Source organism: Hevea brasiliensis, chromosome 15 (assembly GCF_030052815.1).
Source record: "Hevea brasiliensis isolate MT/VB/25A 57/8 chromosome 15, ASM3005281v1, whole genome shotgun sequence".
NCBI classification, from domain to species: Eukaryota; Viridiplantae; Streptophyta; class Magnoliopsida; order Malpighiales; family Euphorbiaceae; genus Hevea; species Hevea brasiliensis.
The window spans coordinates 44,817,248-44,825,354 of NC_079507.1; positions in this window are offsets into that span (position 1 = coordinate 44,817,248).

Here is an 8,107-nt window from a genome sequence, read left to right on the forward strand (position 1 = left end):
CCAATTAGAGTGATTCAAAAAGAAGAATAAACTTAAGACAATAGGGAACATTTTCTATGAAGAAAGATTTGCCAAATTCTAACAGAAAAATAACCAATGGGACAGTGCAACTTAAGACACTAAAACTGAAAATTTGTAAATTTGCCTAAAAGACTCAGAATTTGAGTAAACAATTAAAACCAACAAATTTAGTAACCAAAATGTGGTATGTGGGTGAAGTTGGAATTCCCATACCTATTAAGCCTTAGAAAGTCAATAAATTAACTTTAATAGTGTAGTGAATAGTAACCCAAAACACAAAATTTAAAGAACGTCAAGTTTAGTACATTAAAGCTAGATAAAAGTGAATTTAAATTTATTTTTGGATTTATGCTAAGTTATGGTACTGAAAAACTGTGAAACTGTGTGTTTCAGTGGAAAAGAACACCGGGAAGGAACCCGAGGAATCGGGTCAAGGCCAAGAGGCGACTCGCTTAAGGTTTGTGCACAACGTATAATTTTTGTAAATTATCTTTTGCATATTGTCTTGAAGAATTTGAAATATTGAATTGTGATATTATTATGATGCTTTTGATTTGAATTGTTGAAATTTATTTGTGTATGTTTGAAATGGCAATGTTAGTAAATTGTTAAGATAAGTTTTAAAACCACAGTGTCATGACCATATATTTGAATACCTCACTAGCATGACTAGTGGGGGTAATCAGTTTCGAATTTTGATTCCTTCTCTGGCTGAAGTGTTGAGGTGTGTGCTAGTAGAAGAAGAATTTGAATGGATATCCATATATTTGAGCTAGCTAGCCTTGTGATGTGACTTCTCCTTAGCCTCTGGCTATTGAGATTATATTTATTTCGAATGGCATGATATAATTATGGGTTTTATGAAATGTGTTTTGACACTTCGAAATGAACTTGTTTGGATTAAAATCTCATAATTCATATTTTGTATTTAATTCTCATGTTCAGTCAAAGTTTTGAATAAATGTAATTTAAATTCTGCATAAAGATTATTTTAGTATGTTGTGCACCATTAAGTCCTAGTACTCAGCGATAACTGTTATTGCTGTCACATATTTAGAGACTAGAGGAGCAGCAGAGTGAGCTGCTGAGGATTGTGGAGCGACTTACCCTAAAGTTATATCGGGTATAATTTATACCCCGACTATAAATATTTATTTTGATGTATGTGATACACGTAATTGTATGGACATGTAAAATTGTTCTTGAGCAGCTTGTACAAAGTTTGTATAAAGTTTGTAATAAAATTTAGTTTGAATTTCTTTTAATGTAAATTTTTAGTATGATGTATATAAATTGTTTATCTTTAATGAAATATGAATGGAAATATTTTATTTTAATTTAAATGAAATTGATAGATATTATTTTGATGATTACTGAAATTTTGGAAATTGATAAATAATGATTGTTGAATTTTGAAACTTGAGAAATTGGTTGAGATTGATTGTGAATTTGAAGAAGTTGTTGAGAAAAATTATTGAAATTGTTTTTTTCAGGTATTTGAAGAACTGTTTTCTCAAAATACAGACGACACTTTGCCGAAATTTTTATAAAATTTACATAAAAATAAAATGGGCCAAAAACTTTAACTAGTTTTCAACTTTAAATAAATGATTTTAATACCTATTAGAAAATGCTCGCCACTTATAAAAAGTAAGAAAAATGTTTTAAAATCCCTTGTAGGGCACTTAATGAGTTATCGGTAGGTGAAGTGCGATAGTTTATTAGGTATTCTACGGGATCATGTTATGCCTTCAGAGGGGTAACGTGTGACATGTTTTAGTGGTATCAGAGCAAAATTTTTGAAGTATGTTTTAACATGAGAATTTGTGTCTTTCCTTGTTAAGTACAACTGCTCAATATCCATGTTTGTTGCATACAATGCATTACATCTTAAATATGAACTAACGGAGAGAAATCTCCATGTGTTACTTGTTCAGGAGATTCCCTAACTTCAAACTGAAATGGAAGAAGGGGATCGCTCAGTCTAGCAATTTGTTGAAGCTGAGGCACAAGGGGAAGCCCCAGCTTTACAAAATGTCAGTGGATCAGTAGCACCAACCCCACAAATGCCGCAGTTTCCTACATAGTTTGCACAGCAGATGGCTGCGATGTTTCAAAAAATGGCTGGGGGTATGCCTGCTCAAGCTCCACCCCAGACACTTGTGGCACAACCATTGCCTCTATCCAGACAGTATAATAAGTTATTAAAATATGGGGCTACTAAATTTAAGGGTACAGTGGACCCTTTAAAGGCAGAGCAATGGCTTGAAAGAATGGATAGAGTATTTAAGAAGCTACACTGCCAAGATGAACTAAAGTTTGAATATTCTGTGTCATTACTGCAAGGGGATGCGTATGATTGGTGGAAGACCATCCCCCACAGCTTGGTTGAACCACCAGTACTGACCTGGGATGACTTCATCAGAGAATTCAGAAGAAATACATCCCAGATGCATATGTTGATCATAAATTACAAGAATTTTTGAGTTTGAAACAAGGGAACCGATTAGTGGCAGAGTATGAGAGGGAGTTCTCCCGCTTAAGTCATTATGCTGGGAGTCTCCTTTCTACTAGCAAGGCAAGATGCAAGAGATTTGAGACTGGTTTGAAGCCCAGTTTAAGTAGTGGGATTCACACATAGCAATTTTTCAGAACTCATGTCTCATGTAACACCCTCATTGTAGTAATTCCACACATTCTACTATTCCGGTGACCGGTGTCGGTCTGGACAGCTAAAATGTCTGGAAAAAAAAATTTAAACTAAAGTGAGGAACTATAATTAACTCAAATATTAACAAGAAAATGTAGGAAAAATTTTAGAAATAAAATACAACCGAGTTAAATGAGCCGGTGCACTAGCGATGGGTGACCATATAGGTAAGTATCGGTAAAGATAGTTACCAACCCCAGACCCGTGAGAAAATTAATGAAATAATTTTTGAGACTCCAGAGAAGAGTCATTGAGGTTTCTATGACATTAGAATGCCAATAAAATGTTCAGAAAATTTTTTCGATCGGTACAGATGATTTTGGCTCAATAAGCCAAACAGAGGGCATTTTGGTCATTTCGTGTTCCGAGATGATTTTTGACCAACTTGTCCAATTATATAAATAATTATTATGACATAAAACATGAATAAATATTGATGAAAATTAAATTAAAAATGAGTAAAAAAAAGAAGAAAGAAAGATAAACCGACAACTCGGTAAGAGCAAAATTTGGTCAATTAAATTTGAGGGTCCAATATTGACCAAAAATGATGATTATTAATTTAATGAAGCTAAATTAATTTAATTAATTGAAATTATGAAAATTAAAAATAATTATTGAAAAGTCAAATTATAATGATTATAAACTTCAAAATAATTTCAAATTTGTCATTCTACTTATTTACCATATTGCCATTAAATATTTAATTATTATATAGGTTAATTATTGAACAACATTTTGCATCTTTTTTCCCTTCTTCTTCCCGTCCACTTGCCTTCTTCCCTTCTTCTCTAAAATTCTCCATTAAAACCCAAAATCCAAAGCTTGAAACCTTAAGTCTCAACCAAAATTTTTCTTGGAAAAATTATAGCCCACCCTAAACTAAAGCCATATTAGTAGAAAGCACTCAAAAAAACCAAAAGAAATTGAGTTTGGGGCAAGACGATTTCAGCCAAGGTGAACCAAGAAGGAGCTTCAAGTTTTTGATTGATTAGAAGGTTGAATTGAAGTTGAGTGAAGCTAAGGAACAAGGTTAGAGCTATCAATTCCTTTGGATTTTGAAGTTGCACCAAATTGATTTAGGTTTTGCTAAATTGGGAATTTGATGTTATGTTGATAAATTGATGTGTTGAGATTAATTATAGAGTATTTGAAGTGTATTGAATGTGATTGAAGTTGGTAGTAGTGTGGAATGGGGGGTATTAGAAGTGTTGTTCAAATGGTCATAACTCAGTGTAGGCAAGTTCAATTGATCTGAAATTTTACCAGCAGAAAGCTGAGACATAGTCCTATAACTTTCATGAAGAAAACAAATCCAAATTCTGAAAATTACCTAGTCAAATTGCCAACCAAACTTAGGTCATCAAATCTGGCAGAACCAAATTGCCCAGAAAATCTGGGAACAGGCCACTCCGGCCAGTTAAGGTAAAATGACCATAACTTGAGCTACAAAACTCAAAATGGAGTGATTCAAAAAGGGAATTAAAGAAGACACAATAAGGAACAACTTTGATGAAGGAAAGTTAGCCCAGTTTCCACTGTAAAATTGTCTAATGGAACAGTAAATTAGGTAATCAAAACTGAAAATTTAGAAATGCATCTAGGGGACTTTAAATTGCAATTGGCAATTAATACTAGCAAATGTAAAACTCAAAATGTGGGATCTTGGTGTAATTAGAATTAATATATCCATTAAGTATGAAAAAGTCAACATTTTGGTTGACTAGTAAGGTGAATAGTAATCAAAATGATTAGTAAATTAAGATGAAGACCTAGAACCAATTCTAAGTTTAAATGCTTAGAATTGTATGACAAATGTGGACTATGCATCCTATTCAAAATTGTTAAAGGGAAATTAAGGTCATAAATTTGAAATCAATGAAATATTCTTGGATTACTTGAAACATGAAAAATAAGTCACCTAATTGATGTGAATAGATAGTTAGGGCTTATATGCCCATCACAAATTGAATTCATAAAATATTAGTAACTCAACTTGAAATATAAAATTTGCAATTACATAAGTAGTTTTTTGAATGTATAAATGAGAAAGGAAAGATGTTTTGAATGTGAATAGTACATGAGATCAAATGAATGTGAATTGTAATTAGTATGAATATTAGGATGAATGCATAAATTACCTAGAAATGTGAATTTGGAAATTATGCTTCCACTATAAAGAAAATTAGAATGCTATAAAATATATAAACGAAAAATATAATGAAATGATGAAACATATAAACTCTTAGTGGTACTATGTGCCCATGTATTGCGTAGACATGTGTGTCAGATTGGATAGATTGGCATGCCAATAGGGTATTATTTCAGCAGTACTGCGAAAGGCTTTATGCCCGCACTCATGGCTTTTATGCCCGATTATGTGTTATCATGGCTTTTTAGCCATACTGACTGCATACGTGGTTGACGTTCCGCGTCCCATGGTATGACGACTCGAGGCACTGCGGTGTCCAGTGCTAACGACCCGTTATCCAGTTTAGTCAGCCTGTCATAGGTTACTTGGGCAATAAAATTTTTTGAAATAAGTAAAGAATATTAGTAATTAAAAATATTAGAAATTAAATAAATGAGTAAGATGACCTAAAATAAATTAGAATAGTTATTTATTAGAAAGAATCGAAATGAACTGGACCGATATTAAAATTTACTTATTATGAAATAATCTGAGACAACCTAGAAAGTATTGAGAAAATGCTAAAAGATTAGCAAGGAAAATTATAATATATATAAATATTGCAAATGTGACTTACATAATAATATAGGCATAAATTTGTTATTTTTAGGTCATTTTTTTTTCTATGTATATTATTACTATACATTGGCAAAATAAACACTTCCAAAAAAGACTAAATTAGGATAAAACATATTAAAATTTGGAAACCGTATGTGAAGTATAAATAAATCTTAATTATTTGAATTATGTTTTATTTCTATCTTTATTTGTATATTATTTCCTTGTTATATTATTGCACCACTAAGCAGCAATGCTTAGCTCGATGGAATTGTTTCCTCGCGCAGGTACTGAAGGTAAAGCCCAAATAAAAATATTAAACAGAGATTTTGGAGTTATGATCTGCAGAAGTGTCTGAAGTATTCAAGGTTGTCACCTCCTCAGCAATGCATGTAGATAGGGCCCATATAGATTATATTTTATATTTTGTATAAAATTCATAGATATTGTATTGTAATGTATATTATGAATAGGTAATTAATAGGAATGCGATGTAAATTAATTAATTAGCCTTTTCATATGTAATTAATTTATATATCATATAAATTATGAAATTTTGTAATTATTTTGGAAATTATGTAAATTAAGAAAATTTGAAAATTTTGCTTATGTAATTTGAGAATGTTTACATATGAATTGAGTATGAATGGAAATGTATGGAAATGATTATGAAATTGAAATATATGGATGAGATTTGAAATATGAGAAAATTATGAGAATGATTGATGAGATAATTATGATCAGCATGGATAAGATTTTATTTTGGAAATATTGTTGAATTTCAAACAGGTGAATATTGAAATACGACAAATGATAAAAAAAAAATAGGGGAAACTCCACTAGTTTCTCCGTCGAAAAATAATTGATATTAAATTAAACGAATTCAAAATTATTAAAAAATAAAGTAAGATAAGTTAGGGTGCTTCGACACCGATTGTAGCACGCTTTAGTCGGCTACACTGTAGTCGGGTGAGGGGTGTTACATTTATTAGTATCAGAGCACGGTTTAGGCATTCCTAGGCATAGATAGATAGAATGAGATAGTGTGTATAACATGCATTACATTCATATGAGTCGAGGTAACACAAATGCAGATCTATTTTCTTGGTTATTTTAGGTTATGGTATGGACTCAGAATCGCAGAGGGTAGTAGAAGAAGAAGTAGTAAGCCGTATCCCGACTGGGAGTGATATTGGAAATTGGGGAGATCGTGCTCTACCAGTGCAAGAGGTGCTTGTACAATCCCAACAGACCTTGTTTGAGTAGATGACTGAATTCTTCCGACAGATGACTGGGGTTATTCCATCACCGCCTCAGCGGAAATCACCTCTGGGAAAAATTAGGAAGTATGGAGCTATAGATTTCAATGATAAAAAGGAAGATGATTCTTCAGCGGCTGAGTATTGGTTAGAAAGGACTGAAAGAGTCTTGCAGCAGCTCCATTGCAGACCAGAACAAAGTTTGGAGTGTGCAGTTTCGTTGTTACAAGAAGCTGCATATCGATGGTGGGATGTCGTAACCAAGGTAGTGCCACCAGCTGACGTAACCTGAGAATTCTTTCTGATAGAGTTTAGAAAGAAATATATTAGCTATGTTCTTGAAGAGGAACAGAAGAGGAGTGGTGATCAGTAAAAGAGGAAATTTAGACAGTTTAGTAATAAGAGGCCGAGAGAACAGTTAAGTCAGACATCTGATCAAAGTAGGAGATCTAGACCCAGGCGTATTCCCAGAAGAGATCAATTAGAAACACTAGTAGTGAGTGCTCTAGGACTTGCAAGAAAATGTGGCCACTGTAACAAGTGGCATAAAGGCGAATGTAGAGGATTGACTGGAGCCTGTTATAGATGTGGGGCTATATACCATCGTTTGAAAGATTGTCCTAAGAGGAATTTACCACGAACCCAGACAGAGGTCGTGGAAGGACCAAGTACAACAGTAACACCACTTCCAAACGTCACCCAAGCCGGAGAGGAGCAAGAAGCTCCAAATGTGAATTTGAGGTAAAGTATCCTTCCCTTATGATATGCCTAAGTGTATAATGATAGATTCGAAAAGACTAAATAGCACCATATATATATAAAAGAAGTAGACAGAGGGAGCAATAGAAAGGTAAAGGAATTATCTCAGATACCTACACCCGGTAAATTTTGAGGATGAAATTTTTGTTAGAGGAGAAGAATTGTAACACCCTCACTGTAGTAATTCCGCACATTCTACTGTTCTGGTGACCCGTGTCGGTCTGGACAACTAGAATGTCTGGAAAAAAATTTAAACTAAAGTGAGGAACTATAATTAACTCAAATATTAACAAGAAATGTAGGAAAAATTTTAGAAATAAAATACAACTGAGTTAAATGAGCCGGTGCCCTATCGATGGGTGACCATATAGAGAAGTATCGGTAAAGATAGTTACCGACCCCAGACCCGTGAGAAAATTAATGAAATAATTTTTGAGACTATAGAGAAGAGTCATTGAAGTTTCTATGACATTAAAATGCCAAGAAAAGGTTTAGAAAATTTTTTCGATCGGTACAGATGATTTTGGCTCCATAAGCCAAACGGAGGGCATTTTGGTCATTTCGTGTTCCGAGATGATTTTTGACCAACTTGTCCAATTAAGTAAATAA